The 25,177-nt window shown below is 40.9% G+C and overlaps 2 protein-coding genes across 22 annotated transcripts in view; both read left to right on the top strand.

Moving 5' to 3' along the window:
• ptprdb (protein tyrosine phosphatase receptor type Db) overlaps nucleotides 1-25,177 on the top strand; it is a 177,274-nt gene that overhangs the window by 52,079 nt on the left and 100,018 nt on the right. For all 21 annotated transcript variants that reach the window (XM_072462654.1, XM_072462650.1, XM_072462651.1 and 18 more), the window contains exons 4-5: nucleotides 19,518-19,594; nucleotides 20,560-20,599. The gene's annotated coding sequence lies outside the window, so the exon portion shown is untranslated. The remainder of the gene's footprint in view (nucleotides 1-19,517; nucleotides 19,595-20,559; nucleotides 20,600-25,177) is intronic.
• Nucleotides 11,817-25,177, top strand: part of allc (allantoicase) — a 45,390-nt gene continuing 32,029 nt past the window's right edge. Inside the window, exon 1 of the mRNA XM_072462671.1 lies at nucleotides 11,817-11,826. The gene's annotated coding sequence lies outside the window, so the exon portion shown is untranslated. The remainder of the gene's footprint in view (nucleotides 11,827-25,177) is intronic.

The following is a 25,177-nucleotide window of genomic DNA, read 5'->3' as shown; positions in this document are numbered from 1 at the left end:
ATATTTTGGGCATGGCAGGGGGCCGCCATGCCAAAACCCATCAGCCCACTGATATGACATATAAGTCGTTCCGGAGTATTAGTATAAGTATACAAGTATAAATGTAAGTATAAGTCGCACACCCCGGCCAAAACTATGAAAAAGGGTGCGACTTATAGTCCGGAAAATACGGTAAATGCATTCTCTCTGGTCTCGTTCCATTACTTGTTTTTGTTGTTAAATGTTACATCCATCCATCCATTTTCTGCCGCTTTATCCGGGGCCGGGTCGCGGGGGCAGCAGTCTGAGCAGGGACTCCCAGACTTCCTGCTCCCCAGACACTTCCTCCAACTCCTCCGGGGGGATCCTGAGGTGTTCCCAGGCCAGCCGAGAGACATAGTCTCTCCAGCGTGTCCTGGGTCTTCCCCGGGGCCTCTTCCCGGTGGGACATGCTTGAAACACCTCGGGAGGTGTTTTGAGGCGCCCAGGAGGCATCCGGAACAGATGCCCTAGCCACCTCAGCTGGCTCCTCTCGACGTGGAGGAGCAGCGGCTCTACTCCGAGCTCCCCCCCGTGTGGCCGAGCTCCTCACCTTATCTCTAAGGGAGCCCAGCCACACGGCGGAGGAAACTCATTTCAACCGCTTGTATCCACGATCTTGTTCTTTCGGTCACTACCCAAAGCTCATGACCATAGGTGAGGGTAGGAACGTAGACCGACCGGTAAATAGAGAGCTTTGCCTTTCGGCTCAGCTCCCTCTTCACCACAACGGTCCGATGCAGTGACTGCATCACTGGAGCCGCTGCATCGATCCACCTGTCGATCTCACGCTCCATCCTTCCCTCACTCGTGAACAAGACCCCGAGATACTTGAACTCCTCCACTTGGGGCAAGGACACCCCACCCACCTGGAGAGGGCAAGCCACCTTTTTCCGGTCGAGAACCATGGCCTCGGATTTGGAGGTGCTGATTCTCATCCCAGCCGCTTCACACTCGGCTGCAAACCGTCCCAGTGCATGTTGCAGATCCGGGTTTGATGGAGCCATCAGGACAACATCGTCTGCAAACAGCAGAGATGGAATCCTGTGGTCCCCAAACCAGACACCCTCCGACCCCTGACTGCGCCTAGAAATTCTGTCCATAAAAATTATGAACAGAACCGGTGACAAAGGGCAGCCCTGGCGGAGTCCAACATGCACTTGGAACTGGTCTGACTTACTGCCGGCAATGCGAACACAGCTCCTGCTCCGGTCATACAGGGACCGGACAGCCCTGAGCAAAGGGCCCCGGACCCCGTACTCCCCCAAAAGACACCCCGAGGGACACGGTCGAAAGCCTTCTCCAGATCCACAAAGCACATGTGGACTGGTTGGGCAAACTCCCATGAACCCTCGAGCACCCGATGGAGGGCATAGAGCTGGTCCAGTGTTCCACGACCGGGACGAAAACCACTCTGCTCCTCCTGAATCTGAGGTTCGACTATCGGTCGGATTCTCCTCTCCATTGCCTTGGAATAGACCTTACCCGGGAAGCTGAGGAGTGGGATCCCTCTGTAGTTGGAACACACCCTCCGGTCCCCCTTCTTGAACAGAGGGACCACCACCCCGGTCTGCCAGTCCAGAGGCACGGTCCCCGACCGCCACGCAATGTTGCAGAGACGTGTCAACCAAGACAGTCCTACAACATCCAGATACTTTAGGTACTCAGGGCGGATCTCATCCACCCCCGGAGCCCTGCCACCGAGGAGTTTGCGAACAACCTCAGTGACTTCAGCTTGGGTGATGGATGAGCCAGCCTCCGAGTCCCCGGTCTCTACTTCCTCTTCGGAAGACGTGACTGAGGGATTAAGGAGATCCTCAAAGTATTCCTTCCACCGTCCGACGACATCCCCAGTCGAGGTCAGCAGGCCTCCACCCGCACCGTAAACGGTGTTGGTGAGGCACTGCTTCCCTCTCCTGAGGCGCCGGACGGTTTGCCAGAATTTCTTTGGTGCCGACCGATAGTCCTCCTCCATGGCCTCCCCGAACTCCTCCCAGGCCCGGGTTTTTGCCTCTGCGACAGCACGAGCCGCGGCTCGCTTGGCCTGCCGATACCTGTCGATGACCTTCCGGAGACCCACAAGCCAGAGTGGCCTGATAGGCCTCCTTCTTCAGTCTGACGGCATCCCTTACTTCCGGTGTCCACCACCGGGTTCGGGGGTTGCCGCCACGACAGGCACCGGAGACCTTGTGACCACAGCTCCGAGCAGCCGCATCAACAATGGAGGCGGAGAACATGGTCCACTCGGACTCAATGTCCCCAACCACAACGGGAGAAGCTCTCCCGGAGGTGCGAGTTGAATACCCTACTGACAGAGGGCTCCACAAGACGTTCCCAACAGACCCTCACAATGCGCTTGGGTCTGCCAAGTCTGTCCGGCTTCCTCCTCTGCCAGCGGATCCAACTCACCAGGTGGTGATTGGTTGACAACTCTGCCCCTCCTGGACTACTCTTCAGGCCCAAGGCAGGCTTTTTGACTTCAAACCTGTCATTTTAAAAAAGAAAGAAAATAAAGTTTACTGAGGAGACAGCTGGTCAGAGTTTACACAAAGGCCAGAGTAAAGCTTGATTCAACATTTACTGAGCAGTAAGCATTAAAGGGTGGAGGCAGGGTCTATAAAGAGCTTTATCTTTGAAACATCACAAGCTCCTAGCCACAGAAAACCAAATATTAGTACTGCACATAAGTTCAGCATCAGAGACCACCAGAGAAACACAGGGCCAGGCTCTGTGTGGTCAACCTCAGCGTTGTGAATTTGATTCCTTACTCAACTTTTAACTGGGCCTTAAAAAAAGCTCAGATCCCTTTGAGTTGGAATATCCATCATATCCATAACATATACCTAAAGAAGGGAAGGATTGACTTGATTGCAGCTCATATAGACCAATCTCATTTTTGAACGTGATCTATTGTATACACACCTCAATCATGTCCAAAAGAATGGAACAGATCCTCCCAAATTGAGATCACAATGATCAGACATTTTGCGTGTTATTACTTTGCCTTCAGTGTTCCACAGTATGGTATTAAACTTATATATATCTTTGGAAACAAGCAGGGGACGTTACTGTAGTCCTTTAGTCGTTTAGACAAGTAATACAATTTGTTTTCCTGGTACTCAAGTAATATTTTTATTTATTTATTTGAAAGGATCAATAATAACATAAGCAGAAATAAGTTAGTTATCTTGATAGTGGTAGTGAGTTGGTGTCAAGAAATCAGACATACACCCGATGCTATTCCTTAACACATAGAGAACACAATTCAACTTAGAATATGAAACGACACAGAAACATCAGACATTTGTATGGCATGCATGGGAGAAAACGCGGGGACTGTGTCAGCCAAGCCGTTGTAAGGAGCCTGGCTGACCCTCCTGCGTCTCACCCCCGCGTCTCACACTGTTCTTTCCCATGCTGGTTGGTTTTATTAGATATTCTGGAATAGGCGGGTCACATTACTCATCGGTCAGCCTCACATCAAGGCACTTGGTATTTTTCCGTAGAGATCAAGCCTTGGGTAAACATTACCCAGACTCCTCTGGGTTATCACCCCCCCTCGGGTAAACATCCTTTGGCCATCTTTACGACCCCTTCACAAATCCAGTTTGTCACACACCCGTTCTTCTCTTAGACTAATGATGCAGATAAAATATCACTATTATGCAGATAAAATACATCACAGAAATATAATCATATATTCACATTTTATCACATTTCCCTCCTGTTTATCAAAGCATTAGTCTCTGTCTCATATGCCAAACATATTATTCTTTTCAGTTTTCAACATGTCTTTCATATTGGTGTTAAAATGACACTTTTACACTCAAAAAGTTATGCACAATCTTCAAACATTGAACACACTCCTTTTCTCTCAGCCCACAACATGTCTACTGCCATTACTGTCCTAAATTTTGAGTCAGATTGGTCAATCTCTGTAATTTGACAAACAGACAATTTATCTTGTCTATAATTTTGTGCGGTGTGATGGGAAATATAGAAGTACTAGCGGAAAACCCGCTGCTCTCTGGTCAGTCAGTTTGACTCGTCAGGGACCTCTCTGGACACCCCAATAGAATCAAATACGTAGTATCAGGTGCTACTGGGACCAGACTGTCCACTAACCTCTCGACCTTGACCCTGCGGTATGGTTCTGGGTGATGCTGGTCACAAAAGAGACATAGGCACAACGTCCTAGTCCCTTTGTTTCCAAGCCCTCAGCACTGTGTCTCCACACCACCATACGTCCTCACTTGGTTTCTTAAGAGACCTCCCTCCGCTGCTCGCTTCGATCACACCTATGACACATATGAACTGGTACATTTCCCATCTCAATTCATAATCTCATTAACATTACATGTAGTTATGTTGTAGCAGATAAAAAAGAACTCTCTTAGTTAGTGCAAACAACTGTGGCTGTGGTGTAATATGCCATTGTGTTTCTTCAGCTACTGTCATGTCAATTATACATTGTACATTATACATTATGCATTTCATAACCTTTCATGTTGATCACTTATTTTCTTCCCTCTATTCCATGTCTGTGTATGTTGATCGATTGTCCCGATTGTCCCGATTGTCCCGATTGTCCCGATTGTCCCGTTTGTCCCGTGCATAATACAGGTGTTCAGCACCCATATTATCGTCATCACTTGTGATGATGATAACTCGTTGATTCTTTCCACAGAGTATGGTACTCTGCGCACCGTAGCCTCTGTCTCTCGTTCATCGTAGCAGAGTATCGTACTCTACCGTAGACTCTGGACAAAACTCATACAAACGAAGTCCTGCGTCTGCGATGTTATGGATCTGCCGCTGTGTTGTCCAGACATTTCTCTCACTTTCCCATGAGAGCACCCATGTTCTCGTCCTCCCCTGGTCGGTGTGAGGACGGCACGGTGTGGCTCCGTCCACTTTGCTCGTCCACCTGGCTCGTCTCTGTAAACACCACATCTCCAACACGTTCTGCTGTGGTGATAAACAAAGTCTTTTCGACAATTCAGTGCATTTCAAACAGTTTTCTTGTTTACAATTTTTTTTTAGAATTTTTTTTTTTTAGTAATTATTGATTCGGAATATTTGTTTACACGTATATATCCCTCCTTTTTGAGATATGGCTTTGCCCATTTCTCAAACTTCTATACAATTCTACATTTAAACAAAATTCAATAATCCAGATAGTTTACAACATTCACTAATCCAAGATGTAATCAAGGAAGAGATGGAATTGCGTCTGTCACTCCAACTCCGCAATGTCACCTCTTGACCTTTCACAGTTCAGTGGTCACATCCCTGGCTGAGCCCCCCCTTCCACGGCGCTGGGCCCCCACCCTGTGTGTCTGTAATCCGTCTATGTGTCTGTTATCCGACACTGCCCTAACCTCTGTTTTACCACCATTTGTTTCAAACTCCAAATGTTTCAAACTCTAAATGTTTCAAACTCTAAAAGTTTCAAACTCTAAATGTCTCAAACTCTAAATGTTTGGTCTCCACGTGTGCGCGCGTATGTATGTATGTATGTATGTGTGTGTGTGTGTGTGTATGTATGTGTGTGTGGGTGTGTGTGTGTGTGTGTGTGATTCAAATACATCAAACAATAATAATTATCTCAATAATTCCCCCGTTGAGCCGGCCATAAGGGTCAGTTCACAACTTTGAATTCTTCATCATAATTAACAATTTCACATCTCCTCTGTGGGTGTGGCCTGAATAAAGTCACACATCTAATGTAATATGTTCTAATCTTCTATATGTGCTTCAGGTGAGTTTCAAACTCAATCTCTCACACCTGCTCATGTGGTGCTTTACAAACATTGTGTATTAGTTTGTTCTAGCAAGTCTATATGTGTATTAACAAATCAAAATGATTCTAAACCTTCCCCTTGTCCATAAGGCACATCATTTTATCAGTCTAACCATCTCTTGCCTCCGTCCTGAGTCCTGTAATGTTTAAGTCCTGTTATCACTGGTTTTCATAACTTCTATAACGTCTAAATTTAGATGATATTGTCTTATTTAAATCTATTCAATTCTTGATTGAATCTCCACAATCCTTCAGGTATTTACTTTAGAATGTCAAATTCTTTCCCTGTTAATTTTAACTCTTCTCCTTATTACTCATCACGTCAACCCCCCCTGAGGTGTAACCTCTTGGTCTCCCTGTGATCTGTAAAGTTAACGGACATCTGCTCCATCCTGAGTCCTCCAGATTCTTTGCCAGTCAATAGCCCCTTATCTCTGACTATCTTTATGACTTGGTGTCCTGTTGTCTTTAGTTAATAAACACATGTATGTCCCATGTCCCCCCACTTCTGCGTCAATCCCCTAGTTAATGACCCATTCATGTCTTTCCTGGGAGGGCATTGGACGTCACTATTTAACTTATTCCCTCACTTACGTCTACATGCAATACAAGGTTTCCTCATGATAATACAAATAAATAAGTTACTGATATAACTTTTACTATCACTTTACTTACTGCCCGTTCTACTCCTATGTCCAAAAACATCAGTAGTCACCCATTTACCCATATTATCACTTCCAGGCCTGTGCCTGTATTTGATTCTAAATATAAAAACACTTCTGTCTTTTCGTCCTGTACTTTCATCTAGTCATGCATTATGGTTACATAATAAGTCCAAAAAGATAATTTCCGTCAAGTCCAAAAATAAAACAAAACAAAACATAGCTTTGTTCTGTGCACACAAAAAACACGATACCGTAAAAACACAACTTTTGTATTCTATGTCGGGGACAGGAAGTGTCCTGTCTGTGATCACATTCCCCAAAAAATTGGCCATCTATAAAAATCTGAATTCATCTTCATCTCTTATCAAGTTTAATAAAATCTTTATAATTGATTGTTGTCAATCAAACAAAACCCTAAATTGTTGAAATACTAAAATTTAAAACCAACTGAGTTTAGTTTTACTTATTTCATCAGTTCAGAGCGTCCTCTGAACTGCTTTCTCCCCATTCTCCTGCCTTGTTGACCCCCCTTATCTCCCCCTCTCTGCCACGTCATCTGAGCATACTGGAAGTCTCCCTCCAAAATCCTCTTATGACTTTTCCTTTGTCTTTGTACAGTTTGGGGTGATAATTTTGGCATTATGTGGTCTCGGTCGTCTGAGAGAAATGCTACTTGCTTTACAGTCACGTCATATCTCAAGCTTCTAGTAGAATTTCTTATTGATTTTCCACCGGAGATAATGCTGGGTGTTTAAAGATTCACCCGTGACTGCAAATTTTAGATCTCTCAGAATAACGCCTTGTGACCCTTGTATGATTAATTGTGATTCACACTTGTTAGTTAATCACTTATTAATCCTCATTCACACATTCACACTTCTCTCTTACTTACTTCGCTCGTGCACAGCGCTTACATTCACACATATTTCCTCAGTAATATTAAACTGGGTATTTCCTCAGTAATACCTAAACTGCGTATTTCCTCAGTAATATGAAACTGGGTATTTCCTCAGTAATACCTAACTGCCTTGCTTATGTGAGAAACTTATCTCGTCCATAAGTCTACAATATATTTCCAGTAAATATCAAACTAATGCATAAAACGTTTTATGGCTAACTCTTTTTCACACACAAAATTTTTGTCTGACCTTCTTTGTCGCCTGTGTTCTCCTGCTGCCTCGAAACGACGCGCTCTCCTCGCGGAGACTGAGGTGCGATGGGCGGCCACGGGAAAAGTGGACTTCTTTCAGCTGTGCACAGACTTCACCGATTCACCCGTCAATCTCCGCGAAGGCAGCTTGTCATCCGGCTCGAAGGACCAGAAAATGTCAAGAAATCAGACATACACCCGATGCTATTCCTTAACACATAGAGAACACAATTCAACTTAGAATATGAAACGACACAGAAACATCAGACATTTGTATGGCATGCATGGGAGAAAACGCGGGGACTGTGTCAGCCAAGCCGTTGTAAGGAGCCTGGCTGACCCTCCTGCGTCTCACCCCCGCGTCTCACACTGTTCTTTCCCATGCTGGTTGGTTTTATTAGATATTCTGGAATAGGCGGGTCACATTTCTCATTGGTCAGCCTCACATCAAGGCACTTGGTATTTTTCCGTAGAGATCAAGCCTTGGGTAAACATTACCCAGACTCCTCTGGGTTATCACCCCCCCTCGGGTAAACATCCTTTGGCCATCTTTACGACCCCTTCACAAATCCAGTTTGTCACACACCCGTTCTTCTCTTAGACTAATGATGCAGATAAAATATCACTATTATGCAGATAAAATACATCACAGAAATATAATCATATATTCACATTTTATCACATTTGGGAGTTTAATCTGCCTTTTTACAGATAAATACACAGTTTAGTAGTATTCTATATTTTGGTAAGTGGGCAATTTCTTGTAGTCTTGTGGCTTTGTTAGGGCTCTTTGGTAGAAGCATGGTCAAGTTGACCTTATTCTGCCTGGACCACTTTTCCCTCTTTTCCCACGTGATTAGCACTTTCGTTGTAATCGCACTTCAGGTCCAGCGGGAACTCCGTTGGTTTAAATGGAGAACAAGGGAAAAGTCTCGCCACTAAAATATGCTATAACGTACCACCATGACTCTTTCAAGTCAATTACCGGCAGTAAATGTCCTGGGCATAGCTTTGGTCAACCAAGACCGACTTTTGTCGACAACAGTACAAATTATTACTTTTGTCTTAGGTTATTTTTTATTTTTTTGTTTCTCTCTATTCCTTATTAAGAATATGAGAGGTTTTTGTCTATAAGAGTTTTATTTATAAGAGTTTTTCTATCTGTTCTTTTACTTCTGTATCTACTTGCGTTGCAACACCGAAATGTTCCCATTGTGTGGACAAATAAAGGCTATCTTATCTTATCTTATGTTAAAAGGACAAATTTAAAGATTTCAATTTAATAGCAAAAAACCAACTAATGCTTGATATAAATGTTTATTGTTGTGCTGTCAAACACTTAAAGCAATAACATCTTCATTGAGTAATAATAATCTGTACTGGGGCAAAACAAATTTGGCTCATCTACATGGACAAAGATTTAGTACGACCACTTTAAAAGAACAATGAAGTTGTTAAATAACAGCAACCCAGTTGTCTCTCTGTATTTGCTGCTCAAATCATTAAATTAGGTCTCAAAAGTGGCTGAATGTCTCAGGCAGGACACTTGCATCGGAAATACTAAGCATTGTCTCCACCATTCATGTCTGTGCATGAATAAGCCTGGCTTGACATTTTTTGACTAATATGAGGTAGAAAATCAGTCCAAACATAAACTTCCCATGTCTTGCATTATTGCTTAGTGGCTCCAGGACTTAAAATAGTTTTAGACAGATAAATAATCCATGTCAGTATTGTAAGAAGGCGTACCCAAACATATATATCTAATCAAAAAGATTTTTGTTAGAAGCATGGTGTCGGATTCTGACCTGTATTCACCTTCACTGGATGGTCTGGTCAGCTGACTTAATCATATTTTGGTACTGGCCTTTTAGTTGGAGCATTAGAACAACAACTTCATGCGCTTTGAGAAAGTTAGATAGATAGATAGATAGATAGGTAGATAGATAGATAGATAGATGTTGCAAAATGTGGCAAAACTATTATCATAAAGAGCTCTATGTTTTTTTTTTTTTTTTTTATATATATATTTCATCTTAAAAAGTGTACATTTTTGGGGGTTTGTATACAGTGTTATACAGTTCAGATAAAGAGTTAAATAAACACAGCCATGTGAAAATAGCTTGACGTGTGAATGCGAAGACGGATGACTGCAGTGTGTGTAAATGGTCTTGTTGCATTTACAGGAGGACAGCGGCGGCAGGAATATAGATGTGTAATAAGGCTATAGCTCATTGGCTGCAAATGTATGAGAGGGACAGTGCATGTGTGCGTACTCTTCATGTGTCGGTGCACCGGAACGGGAGCAGGCTCTGTCCTATTAGCGACTACCTCTCACTGGATGACTTATGCACCTCATTTTTTACCATGTGGATGACAGCACGTACACACACACATGGACAGGACAAATCTGCGCCTCTTTCCTGATGTGGAGACAGAAGGGAATGGCACACAGCAAAGTATCACACAACTGGCCTGAAATGGCATGTAAGTTTGTATTTGGAAATATTGTGTTCAGAAAAAAAAACTGGTTGTAGGTTAGGAGAGGGGGAGCAAAATGTTTTATTCATATCTTCAAAGGCATTTAATGATTTTTATCATATTTTGTAAGATGTTAACAATGTTGTTGTTGTTGTTGTTGTTGTTGTTGTTGTTGTTGTGTTCTGTTTTTTAGCCCATGTCAATGGATAATTTTAATTCAGATCAAATAAAGTACAATTTTATATTCTTCTTGCACTTATTCCAGCAATGCACAGATTTTTCTCGCCATGTAAATGTCTGCCTTAGCACTGTGCACACTGCCCCCCACTGGCCTTTTGGCTTTATGCCAGGGGTCTGCAACCCTAACACTTAACCTAACCTTTTGGTCCGTAGACTTTATTTGACGTGCAGCAAAAATTGTCACGAGCCAAAGTTGAACTCACAACGTTGTGACCTGCCCCACCCAGCAGGCATGTGCTAGCCCTTCGACAACGAGCACCAGTAAATGCTCATTTCACTCATTCTTTCATGTATTAGGCCACTAAACAGCACAAAACATGTGCTACATAAAGCTTGAAACTTTGCAAACTATTACATAAACTTTACATTAATAGCATGCCCAAAATTTACAAATAACCCCCCATTTTGGAAATATTAAATTAGTGGCTCTTTGGTGGTCGTTCTAACCAAGAACCCAAAGGAGGTCAAAATTGTGAATTATGTAGACTGTAAATGAAACACTAGAACTATGAGAAGACCACTAGAAGTGCCTTATATCATTTAGCTGTCGTGTCTGTGAGCAGTAAATGACCCCCGGAGGGGGTCAGCAGGTAAGTCTATGGAGGACAGTTATTATGGAGGCACAATGTAAATCAAGAACTTGTCTTTTTGGAGTCTGGAAGCTGAGTGTGCTGTGTTAACAACCCGCTTCGAGTGCATGTCTGAGTACTGTATAATCAGTAGCTCCAGGGACTTTTATAATTGTAAGATATTTTAGTAAATCCCTTGCTATCTTGCATGGCTATGCAATTTGCACCACACCACTATGTTTCACTGTATACATTTACCCCATTATTTTTTATAATATTCTCAAAATCATTCTATTATGTCATAACTGAAATACTAAATGTACTTTGATGAGCATGATGGAAGCAATTCCACAGTTAATTTAAAGAAACAAATTGCTTTGTTCAGCATGAAAAAATTGTACCATAAAAAGAAACAAGGCTGAATTTCAGTAAGTGTGTAATCTGGAGCATAAACACGCACACTCACTTGCAGGTAAAACATATTTTCAATCGCGCCTTGTCCTTTAAAGAGAAAGTTCATTTGTGTTATTGTAATTTACCGTCTCCACTGTGACATTTTCTCACCACAATGAAGACTGACCTCATCCCTCTTGGGTCCAAACAAACTCAAGGACTAATGCTTCGGAAAAAGAGAATATATGACGAATATATCCTGATCATTTTAATTAAATGTATGCATTATTTATGCTTTATCTTGTGAAGAATTTGGGGCAGCTTTATCAGTGAGAGGTTGAGCAAAAGAGTTTGGAAAATGGGTCACTTTAGCATAGAGGCTTCATTAGGAAAAACCCAGTCATTCTGTGGCTGTTCTTACTCCAACATGCCTTGCACTCAGTTGGGCATATTCCAATATCACTTTTACGACCTTGTCAAATGGAAGAAATAAGCAAGTGTGAGGTCGTGGCAGTCTCACCCAGCTGTACCTTGATGACACCCTGTCACCTCTTCCTATTTATTCGGCTCAAATTAATGCTTGCCTCCAAGATGGAAATGTCAGGTGTTTTCTTACCCAGAACTTCTCCTATCAGCAGGAGAAGGACTTTTTAGAAAGGGATTGGATATTCCATGTGATTCAGTATCTCAAAAATGATGTATTTCCCCACTTGAAGTTTCATTTAGAATGATTTATGCATGTTTGAGTAATCTTTATTTTCCTCCATTCAAGACAGATTTTCCCTACCCCTCCTGATACCGCCCCTGATCTGTACTTACTTTGTTATATTTTTTCTTAAACAAATATAAACTAAAGATTCAACAACATCACATTCATTTCAAAGGGTACGAAGATGACACTCTTCCATTAAGTGTCATTATTTAACGCACCTGAAATGAGGGAGCAAACACTTTCAAATGAGGTTACAATGCACCCTTTGCACTCCTGTAGACCCGGGCGTGATTAACAGCAGATACAGGAATATGGATTTGTGATATGATTTATGATGATGTTGATATCACAGACCTGCTGCTGTTACTGCACAAATTAAATACGAGCTAATTCTTTTTTATAGTTTAAGCTTATCTTAGTGATAAATTATTAATGTAGCGAATCAAATGAGTGCATTGTGTTTGTGTTCACAGTCACATTAGTGACTTCACTCTGTCATGTTTATATTTTATTACACTCTGACCTGTGTTTTGTACCTGTGGCTCCTGATCTGTCCAAGTTTGCACTTCGATGTTTCCCTCACAGAGCATCATCACAAATGTTTTCTTGTTGTTAGCTCCACATTAGCACCCCTTTTAGTACCGATCTAACACCCACAAACCGTCTTCTTTCTTTCTTCCACGTGTTTCCCAAAACCACATGTCTCTTTTCCCGCTCAGACCTCTGCTCAAGTCCAGTTTAGTGCGTGTGTCGGCATCCAGCAGAGCTGAGTAGCGTGGGGGAGGGGCGACTGCTGCAAAGGACTGTGGAACTTGTACCGGTAGTAGAAGATTTGTAAATATAAATTAGAAATTGTTTTGCAGGCCGAATTCAAACGTCCTGGGGGCCGTGGGCTGCACGTTTGACACCCCTGAGTTAGACTTTGTTCATTAAAATGCAGAAATGTTTCTCGCCACAAATTCTCCTGGAAGGAAAACAGTTGTCAAAGACGTTAGCACTTTAGACTTTGCACAGGAATTGTCTGTTCTGAATGATTCCACCCTTCAGAGCAGATGGAGCTGCCCGGTGTTCCTCCACTTTACAATCTCTTATCACTTATTTGTCCTTTCTCATTTGCTATAATTCCCTTCATCCTCTTCTCTTCTCATTTCTCCTCACTCCCCTCTGTGCTGAAGACACTTTTCTTTTTATTGTACTTTGGCTCATTCTGTCTCATTGTAGCCTGCAGCTCTGTAGCGTCTAATGTCTTTAAAATTAGGACACCGCTGAGTAATTTGTTGCGTCTACTCAAATGATAATTCACAATAGTCACCATATGTACTGTGACTACAGGGCCACCTTGAGCACAATAGCATCCACATAGTTAGTACTGGTAGTAGGCAGTGTGATTTTCTGTTTGAGTTGCATTGTCAAGAGGAAATGAAAAACATTATTATAGGCACAGTTCCTTGCTCTATATTTCACCAATTACTGTAAGTTTGTGCCCTCTTTCACCTCATCTCTGTATTACTTTTTTCCTTCTTCAAGCCACGAGTATTCACCAGCATTCTCAGTACCAACTCTCTCTTTTCCTCAATGCCGTTGCTAAATCATACAGTAGCTGGTATCATACAGTAGCTGGTCTCTCCAGTGATTATAGATTATAGTTCTCAGATTCTCCTTTCCTTCTGACTTCATTGGACTGTACATTATTTTCCGTAGTTGTAGAGAACTTGTGATGTGTGCACAATGGCAGCCAATCCAGAATCAGAATTACTTTTATTCATCCCAAAGGGGAGATTATTGTCATTACAATGCAGTACACTATGCAGCAGAACAAATAGAAAGTATCAAAAAACTTCAGATAAAAAACTAAATTAAATATTGGTATCACAATGAATATAATAAACAAATATATTTACAATAAAAAAGATCTATGGGTTTTAGTCACATGTGCCCAGTGGCAAAGGCGGTTAGCGCTCTTGCCTCCCAAGAAGGTGATCATGGGTTCGATTCCCAGCACATGATCTCTCTGGGTGGAGTCTGCATGTCCTCTCCGTGTTACCGTGGGTTCTCTCCAAGTTCTCCAGCTTCCTCCCACCGTCCAAAGACATGCATGTGTTAGGCAGAATTGGCAACTCTAAATTGGCCCTATGGACAGGTGTTGAAAATTAGCATATTCTGCTATATACACCTAAAACATTGCATCTGGTTTGTCCAATGCTATGTCCTTAAATCAATTTTAAAAATGACTTTTGTTTGTTGTCACTGCCATTTTGAAGACATCACCACATGCAGTTGCGGACATTTACATCTAAGCTTCCTCATCCACAAGCCCTCTGCACTGGACAAGCCCTCAACACGATCAAGAGCACAGACTTTGTGTGACTGTCTGATCCTAAAATATAACACCTGTACAGTTAGAACTTAGGCTTGTGTCTAAGTAGACAAACGTTTATTAGCATCGCCATGCAATAATATGTAAACTAGCATTAGCCAGCTGCTAACTAACTGAAACAACCACTCCAGACTGAGCGATGAGCTCATTCTGAAGTAGACTCCAGAATGAGACTCCTCAAAGAGTCAAGGAGACAATTTTTGTTTAAAAAAAAAAGAATCCCTCTTAGGTCAAGGTTCAATTTACCAGTCGTATACAATAGAGTTTTGAAGCCATGGGGCGGGAGAAGCCCTGGCCATTCTGATGCTAATCAGGTACTCAATGATGAGGGAGCAACAGTCAGCTTACAATAGGATCTTGATAGCCCATTATAGTAGAAAAGATTCAGTTCTACATTGGAACACTCCTGGACTAATGAGGGACTACACCGACATAGCCCATTATAGGACTGTTAGGATACAAAGAAGAGTAGTCTCAAATGAAACGTAAACAGCCATTATCAGAAGGTTGCGCCCGGTGAGCAGGGCCTACTCAGAGTAAAATATCTGAGTTCTCAGTCTTGATCCACAGATTGACAATGACTCTTGAATGAGAGTTAAAACATCTTTCTATAAAGTAAAATTATTATGTGTAGGATAACTTGTCGTGAGTCTAAGCCGCTCCTGCTGTGTCTTCTTTTCCTCTTTATTACACACACAGGTTGTGATGTAGCTGCTTTATTAAGACCTTTGTCTGTGTCTCTGGAGGTTCCCTACAGAAAGTCAGTTGTTTTAAGGTCACTACTGATGCATCATTTCATGAATCTTGTAACTGCGCTGCAGATACAGATCCCAATGTGCAAGCCCAAAAATACTGAAGACAAGATGCACATTAAATTTTAAGTGTCAAACAAGTTGACGTTTATTGCAAATTGTGTCATGGGAGAGTCCCTACATATGACTTAACCTGTAATAACCTCCCACACTTTTTACTTTGATTTGCACGGCGAACTAACCTTGAGAGAGTTAACATGTTTACAATATAGTTTTACACTTATTTTTTTTTATTTTTGGTTCTAAGGGTTGTGAATCTGGTATATAATGAACTGATTTATAATAAATAAGGCAAGACACTGCAGGTAAATTGGAAGGTATTATATGCATTTCACCAAGACATTTTATGTGTAAAAATTGCACATATTTCTCTCTTCATTTGTTGACATATTAGATTGAAAAATGTGCAGAACAGATATCTATAGTATTTGAGTAAACTAGATTTTAGTGAAAATTAGAGTTGCATTTGATCTCATGCCACTTGGTGGTCTTGTTGAACTCATGCGCGCCATGTGAGGCTGAATCCATTTCAGACAATTTGCTGTATGTCCTTCCTTCCTTCATCTCCAAAAACAAAAACAAAAAAATCTAGTACAAGATTGTATTGTGTATGTAGATGTTACTTCAAAAGCAGAATGTATGTCCCATACAACTATAGATGGAAGGTGATTCAATTAAGTAATAAAACATATTTAGTTGCAGATTTTACATTGTTGTTTTTTCCTTTTTTTTACCACGCACCCGATCACACCAGGGGCCATATTTTGCCCCCAGTCTTAGCGTTACCTTAGGCGCTTCTGAGCTGATTTCCTGACATATTGCGTCGGCACAATTGATGATAGCGCAGGGCGTGGAATTCTAAACAAGAGGTGCCATTATGAGGAAATATGAGCTGAAATGAAGCAACTTGAGGGCGTGGTTTGGTACATTCTGTGAATGGCCAGAATCATAACTACCGGTAATAAACTTCAAAACTTCCAATTTATTTCTGGACAAAATAATCCTAATAATACAACCTTCATGGGCTTAAATAACACAAATTCTAAGTTATAGAATAATACATATTTTAAGTGTTTTTTTTTTCTGCCACTCAGGCGCTGTGTTAGACACCTGGACATGTGCTCAGCTTAGAGAGGAACGTCTATTTGGGAAACAGGATACATTAGTCTGGGTTTAGCTTTGGGTTATTCTTGGTAGCACCCTGGAGCCGCCCCCTGGAAAAGGCTCCCGTTAACACTCCATCCAGGGCTAAATACGGCCCCAGGACTTTTTTTCGCTGTGAGGCCAACCACTTTTGGCACAATACCACTTAGTAATAGTACATTCTTTGAGTCCAAATGCCTTAATACTCTGCACCTCTGCACTTTTGGAGTGCACTAGTAGGTAATGATGTCAGTGTGAGATGTGGGGACCGAGTGTCACCTCTGAGTAAACTGGAGCGCAGGAACGAACCATGTGATGCTCTCTGCGATGCCCACTCCACTGCTCTGCTTACCCACTTTCCTTGATGTGGAATCCAGCGGACAGAGACTTAAAAGGAGCTCTTTACACGTCCCAAGTGAAGTCAAACCAGCGAGTGCCAAAGAGCTTGACTAAAAAAAAGCCATCTGGGCCATAGCTGTGCAGAAAATAGTTGGTTTCTGGTGTGACGCTGACGTGCGCTAGTAAATAATCCACTGGCCACAATATAACGTCACTGAATAATTCCACTTCACCACTGCAGGAGATTTTAAAGGTAATGTCCAAAGTGCACAGCCGGATTGAATTTTCCTTTGAATTACTGCTGACATTTTGACTCGCGTCTAATAGCCACTTGTGTCACTCTCGGTGTGAACTGAAAATTGGCTTACTCTCTTTGCAAAGACTTATCCAGTAGCCATAGTCGTTTTTCAAGCATACAAAAAACAAAAGACAAATGTATCATAAACCAGTGTAGCTGAATTAAGTTTTGGGCTAAATGCTCAATATACCTGTTTATGCGACAACATCATTACTTCATAAAGTTTGATTTCATAAAGCTGGTGCGTAAAGGCAAGACATAAAACTTGTGAATGAAAGCAAAATGATTTCAGCAAAGCAAAGGATTTCACTGTTGTTTCCTCATAGTGCCAATCCTCACGAATACTCGTAAAATCATCACATTTCCTCTCACAATAATCGTACCATAAAGTTTAATATTGTGACATAAACACAAACTGTGCACAATTATGGTGATTTTATGCACAGACAGTTTAACCATTGATTATGGGATGTTATCATTTAAACTGTAGGCTATTTAAGAATACTTTTTTTTGTGAATTAAGGACAGTAAAAAGCTGTAAATGAATAATGGACAGTGAATAGCCATCTCACATCAATAACCAATGAGATCAAATGTTATTTAGTATATCAATGATTTGCTTGCGATTCCTTTTTATTTATTCAAAATGTTTTTACTTATTCTGTGACATTAGTAGTTAGTCCTTTTTGCCTTCACTGGTAAAAAAGAGTCATTTTGGTGTGTAGCGCTTCCTGTGTGCTAAAAGTGCTTGCACCACCACAAATGTCCTGTACAGAGTGATCTAGATTCGAGCTCTGCCGTGCACTCCAAGGCTTTAATTACTTCTGCTGGCCCAGCGCAGGTGAAGCACATTCTCACTGAGGTTCTCTCCTACTGGGGATGCAGTGACAACCAACTGCAAAACAACGAGGTGGGAAAGAAGACGGTACATTGATGCTTACAATACTACTGCAAACTCAAAAAAACACGATTCACGTTCAAGCGTTTGTGTGAATAATTTTTATATATATTTTTAAATACAGTTCAGACCAATACATTGTTTTTGTACAATTTGGCAGTGATGGGAAAAATATTTTGAAAACGTTTTATACCAGCATTAAAATTAATTTTCTAATGTATTTCCTGCCCTGGCCCAATCAGAGTGTTGGATTATTCTGAATACTTAGAATACTTTAACATTATATTGTTGTGTAAACATGTGACATAGGATTAAAACTGTTTTTTTTAAATGTATTTCGTTGTGTATCCATAATGCACCGTAATGCATTTATTTATCACTGATCAGGGCTTGAACACACTCTTAACAACAGGAGCAATGTTTTAATATTCTTCTTACTTACGCCACACATTTTTAAACCAATAAAATACCACTATGTCTTCCTTTGATTTTAGCAAAGCAACTGTATTCAGATTACTACTAAATGTAACTGTACCTGAATACTTGGTAAATATATACGTTGTTACTTTCCAACTATAGCTTATAGTTTACAATTTTTCGAGAGCAACTTCGAAGCTGAAATGAGGGTATTAAAAACAGGTTATCAGTTGTGTTGGGATTGTGTTTTTCTCTCTCATTGTGTGAGAAGGGAACGTGGCAGCCGTTAATATATGCTGTCATCATCCTCTGGCCTTGTTTAGTAAGTCGGTCAGAAGCACGCGCGCAGGAGCGGTGTAATAGCACAGACTAGTGGAGGATATTGGGACAAGCACCTGGAAAAGCGGTTATAATTATTGAGATCATTTTAATCAATATGAAAAAAACTTTATTCCTACATTTGAAGTAAAACATGTTACCAATCATATTTAAAAAAATCTCCAATCTAAATGCTTGTGGTCAAAAATAACACGTGTTCATATTTTTAACAATACAGTTACAAGGCTATTTTTTAATTACGGTAATCACAGTATTTTTTAGCGCAACAGTACACTAAATTGAGAAACGAATTTAGGCTTTCCCACTTTATCCAGGTTGACATATTCTTAATACCCACTTTTCTTTAAGAAGGAAATATTTTTGTTGCTCGTCTTGCATCTGCCCCTGTTAAAGAAGAGTTTGACTTATTTATTTCAAAAATACTATATAAACCTAAACTCAAAATAAGATAGTACTTCTCTTGGCATCCATTACTCCACACAGTTTTATTTGCTTTGTCTTTTCACATGCCTTATTTCCAACCTTTTGGGACAGTTTGTTACACAGAGCAAACGTGCACTTTTGCTGCTCTTTCCCCTCTGCAGCCCAAACAGTTTGTACTGAGCTGTTGTGAAGCATTAAAAGACTTGATTTCCTCGCTGTGTAAAACCTTATTCAGAGCTGTTCATTTGACCAAGGTTGTGGCGTGGCTGACTTCACATCGGCAGAACATAAAAGGAGGCCTCTGAAAAAGCATGGCATAAATTGATAAAAGTTGACGCTCTGTTGGGTTTTGAAAGCTTCGTGAGCGGCAAAGACTACCTACCTAATCCTTGTATTCTTCTTTCCTCCCCCCACCCCTGTATCTCTGTTCCCACCCGCAGGAGAATTCTAGAGGGATTTCTTGTTCTTTCAATCCTCAAGAATGAAGCGGCACGGCAGACCTGTGTACTAAAAACAGGTATGTTTTTAAATATCACATTGACCTTTGCACAAGCACAAGGTAAGGAGTTTGTCAGAGGGAGCGGATTCTAGGCCAGATGTGTATGATATGATTAATGCAGCTAAAAGGCTGTGCTATGTCTTCTGAGGAAGCCTCCAACAGGCAACAAAATAAAGACGAGTCCTGAGAAGAGAGATGGGCCCTCAGGGATGCAGCGGGCAAGAGAAGACACTGTTGACGGGATGAAAGTTTAACCAAAGATCCGCTCTCCCCCTGAAGCAGCTGCAGACTGGTGGACAGACTCACAGAGACAGACAGGCAGACACGACAAGGCAGAGAAGCAATCCCCAGCTGTTTTTTAAAACGCTGCCTCTGATACATTATTGAATATGCAGCTCCAACGCATCACTGAGCTTTCCTCCCATGTTAGTGCTGCCGGAGTTTGCATAGCGTCACTGTTCTAAATATAAAGCATTCGCTCACCCCTCTTTGCTTTGTTAAATGATGCAGAGGCTGCACGTAGGCTGCTCAGAGAGTTTTAGAAAGCGGCCTCCAACCAGACTCTGGAAACATCACAAAGACTATTTATCAAAGTTGGAAATAGTGTTTGATCGCACAGACAGTGGTGAGACACATGTACTGTAATGTGACTGAGCAAGACTGTGAATGGGTTGGTCTTCCTGTGTGTTTTTCACATTTGCACGGTTTAGATGAGGTTATTAAAAGCATATTCTGCGGACAGTGCCTGCATTAGAGAATGTTAATAATTACATGGTTTAACCTAAGGGTGGCAGCAGAGTGACATACCCAGCAGGCATCTTCCTGTAACATGAATGTGTCATTTAACCTGCAAATCTCTTTCTATTCCTCTGTTTTCCAGCCCGGACAGGTTTTATTTTAAGTGATAGCCCCTGGCCAGTGACCATGAAAGTTGTGTTGTCAATAGATGAGTTTGTGAGCTTCCTGTCTTGTCTCTTTTGCAGATTCCTCTTTCATACTTCAGTTTCTGAGCCATGCACAAAGGTAAGTTTGCATATCTGTTCAAATTGCAGAAGTTTGAGTGAACAGATGGGATTTGTGGACAGCTGTGGCCAGTGCTGCTAGTCCTCCTTCCTCAGTTGTATGTGGTAATGTCTGACTTGATTAGCCCTCTGGCTGCCACAGCACAGTGTAATGTTGCTATAGTGATTGTGTGAGGGTTGGGGAGGCCAGAGTGGATCCGAGGGGGAGGCATAAGAAATGAAGTGCCTGGTGATGTGGGCCTGTGTGCTCCTACATCAGATGTGTGCTTTTTGATGTTATTTATTTGTGTTTGAAGAGACTCTTGTCAGTGTCATTATGAGTTTGATGGAGATAACACTCTGAAATGTGTAGTCAGTCAAACAAGCAGTGAAGCAGACATTATAGGTCGGAGTAAGAGCAGCACAGGCTGTTGAAGCGTGGGTGCAGCAACCAAGTGCCTCCTTGTTCATATCACTTATCACTGAAGTTGTCACGTCGCAGAGTTGTTATGAACAGAGAAGTGCCCTTTGGCTTTCTGACGCCAGGGAGAAGATCCGCTGCTCTTTTTGACATTGCGGTTCTTAACATCCTTCTATGTCTGGAAGATATTTTGTCATTGTTACAACTATTTTGTCATATAATGTAACAGTTTCTCCCATATGGAACAAATGATATGTTGATACAGAAATAACACAACAAAATCACACTAACATTCATAAATTTGAAAAGACGGTTATCTTTGAAATTTGCCATGTTTGTGTGCTAAACTTCCATAAAGTTACATTACAAAAAACAATGAAAAAGGTAAACATTATCTATATCAATTTACTCTTTTTTCTGTTAGAAAATTAACTGTAATGGTAGAATTAAGGATTTCCCTATTGTTTGGTCCTATTGTCAATTATTGGGAATAATTGTGAAATTGTGAAGCTTTGATACAATACTTTTAAAACTAACATGTGATATTGTGACATCCTAGTAAGAAGTTCCCATGGGTATGTCGAATGAGTACTTAGATTTTTTTTATTTTTTCCCATGTGTACCTCATTTAGAGTGTATTCATTTAATAAATGAATACACTAATGTCAGTTGCTCTTTCTCAATACAGTCCATTAAAAAGATGATTTTATAATGAAAAGGCAAATGTCAAATGTTGGTGCAAATACAAAAGAAACCCTTGACAGTATGCATTTAAATTGCAATGTTTTAATTATGCTGGTATAAACATATCCTGTCAGCACCATGGTGATGGATTCTTTTCAAGTCAACCAATTCAATTTTCTATAACTTGTTAAAGCTAGTGGTGTGTGCTTTAGTGACATTCAGTGGCATTACACCTTGATTCATTGTGATTTATTTGAAGAATTTTGTTTGGAGGACACCATATTTTGTGCACGTAGAGCCTAGAAGCGCTAATAATCCAGCAATTACAGCAGCAGCCTGTAAAAAAGAATCAGTTTCTGACTTTTCAAATCAATTTATAATAAAACTATTTTCAAAACCATATTTGTGTTATCAGCACTCTCTCTCAATTTTAAGTTTGTCAATCCTCATTAAAACTTTTTCACAGTTAAGTCTGTTAAACGTTCAGCCCTTTGTACTGGCATATTAGGATCCTTTACGCTTGGAATACAACTGAACTTGATGCCATCGACTGAAATCTCTCCCTCTGTCTTCTGCACCTTCTTGCCCTGCGCACGCTGGCTCGGTCTCAGCGTGTGGAAAAGTCTATTGCCTCATTAGCTGCTAGATTTCTGGGTCATCCATAGCCCTGTTCCCACCACGTCTTGCATGGCGCCTCACGTGAGTCATATGGGCTAATTAGGATGGTCCAAGAAGGCCACACACACTCCAGTGGTTAGTGCCGATCTGAACGTGCCGTACATCGCTAATGGGATTATCCTTGCTGAGGATCCCACCCTGTTTCTCATGCTCTTCAAGGAAACTATATATTCAATATCTAAACTCTGTCCTGTTTGGAATTGTAAATGCCCCATCAGGAATTTTTGATACTTGATACTTTGATACTCTGATTGTGTAGAAGTTTGTGTCATTATTCGTGATATGTACCATTCTACAACTATTCAGGAAAGGTCAGGTTAAGAATCTACAAAAAAACAGTACAGTTTCCCAATTAGTTACTTTCTACCGCTGGTAAATAGCAACCAAATTGAGACATGTAATTTTCAAAACACTAAGGACCTCAACCACCCTATAATCACTGTCAACATCCAACTAAACTTCGTCTGTCATTGTGGGATTACTTTAAATGCGTTGCTCTGCTGCGTCTCCTTAGCTGCACCGACACCCTCACCTCTTTGCCTCTGCAACCACTACATTTCATCAGCTCATTTAAAAGTCATACAACCATAACCATTTTATCCACACTGTGTTTACTGTGTAGGTAATAGAGATATCGACGGTGGAGTGCCGAGTCTATCCAGCCCATTGTGCTGAGTGCTCGGATGGAGAGAAGTGGAAGACTACTGGGGCTATCCATGGTATTACATATAGTGTAGTTGTAGTAAGGCGTGGGAAAGAGAGTCCCGTGGAAGGCAAAAAGCTTAAATACCAAGCAACACAAGCGCACATAGACACACACAGCGGATTAGGATGGGGATTATGGAGGCATTGCTGTAAAACAGGCACAGACAGATCAGTGTCATGCTACATAAACGCACATTTATTCTGTATTTTAGGGCCTTTAAACAGTGCTTGACAGAGACGTTTTATTTAATTTGTTTTAAGATGAGAGTTCAGTTGAGCAAGAAAGAAGATTTTGGACATACATAGATTTTTACATAGATGGATACATAGATTAAACGGTTTCCTCTGTCAGGTCAATAATGTAAAAGTAAAAGTACAGTTACAAATAAAGCAATTACTCTAGGTCTTAAACCGTTTGAAAAAGCTGAATTAAGTTGCTTTTGAACCGCAATCCACATATTTTCTGCTCTCTGGCCAATCAGAGCAGGGTTTATAGTAGAGAAAAGCACTGTAGAGACAGAAGTGAGACAAACATCGAATGGCACTTGAACTGAACTCAGTAACTCCAATGATCTTAATAGTAGCTACAATAATTACAATTACATGGCAAGTACCACAAATACATATACGCAGTTTTAAAAATTACCTAAACAATCTATTTGTAATTTGCTACTTTCCTCCCCTATTATAACACTTTTGTATATAGTTTACTTGTGTGCTACAATGGGTACACTCTTATCCCGAGAGTTATTCTCCAACAAAGACCAAAACCACCCACACGCCCTGAATAGAACGGGCAAGAAAAAATATTTACAAGTTCAATGTTTTCTGATAGAGATTTCGGCATCTGCTTGTCTCCATGAAGATTAACTTGAATGTTACACAGTATGGCACTGAATGTATCTATCTCCTCAAGTGACACCACCAGGTCAGGTTTTAGGTCAGATCTGTGGAGAGAGAAGTGCTCACGTTATGATTTTGAACATATTATGAGCAATAAAAAGACCTGTAAGTGACTCAATGCAAGACAGATAAGTTTAATGCCACACTTACAGGCAAAAGCATTGACATATCCACAGAGAAACATTACATAGAGCACCTCTAATATTTGATTGGTCGCGAATGTACTATATAATAAAAGCTTTTTAATTAAATACCTTCCCGTAACAATCGGATTTAGATTGAATTATTGCACCAAGTCGGTCTTTCATATTCCTATTTTTACTCTTCCAATTGTTCTGCCCGTTCCAGTCCGTTACTTCATTTAGTGTGACTTCTAACAGATCCACATTCTCAAATGTTCCCGGCCTCCTCTCCTTTCTCAGTGGCAAAGTCGGCGGCTCATATTGTGTTAATCTTATGTAAATTGAACCACAGGCGCTGCTCAGGAGGACTGTGATTACCGCTGGTGTCTTGCTCGCACTTGTTCAGAACAGGCTCAGTCTCACACAGACAAATCTCCTTTAAAAGAGGATGGATGTTTTACCAGATCAATAATGCTTGGAAATATTTCTATGCTTGATTATTCTTTAACAACTATGTAATTCATTGAGAAAGACTTCCCCTAGATGCATAGACACTTCATTGATGAATTTTGATGGATGGGTGGATCTCTCAGGTTGTGTAGATGACAATTTAAGTGGTTTTGGGTAATTGTGTGTTGATAATCTAGATAAAGAAGCTACATGTGTGCCGTGAAATTAGGTTTGGATGATATGATGATAAAAATGGAATTGTGATCTGATTCTTTTTATATCTACATATATATACTGTATATTTACCTTCATTTTACCAGGAGGTTCCATTGAGAGTCAGAATCTCTTTTGCGAGAGAGACTTGGATCAGCAGCAAACACAATCAATACAGTACAGAAAAACACAAAAAATATTACATTATTAAAACAGCTCTCTCAAGAAAAACATAAACAATTCACAAGCGCCACACTTAAAAAAAAAAAAAAAAAATCTTGAATTTATCCAGTGACACTTCAGTTTTTAAAGACATAATTTGTGTCAAATAAAGGCAAGTCTTTTGTCAAGTTTTTAAATGGTTGTGATATGTATTTTACATGTGATACAATTATCAATCCGTAATACATGAGTGAAACATTTT

This window comes from Eucyclogobius newberryi, unplaced genomic scaffold, assembly GCF_026437365.1.
Source record: "Eucyclogobius newberryi isolate DKJ021-1_F unplaced genomic scaffold, fEucNew1.0.hap1 SCAF_4, whole genome shotgun sequence".
Classification (NCBI taxonomy): Eukaryota; Metazoa; Chordata; class Actinopteri; order Gobiiformes; family Gobiidae; genus Eucyclogobius; species Eucyclogobius newberryi.
This window is presented reverse-complemented; position numbering and strand designations above follow the sequence as displayed.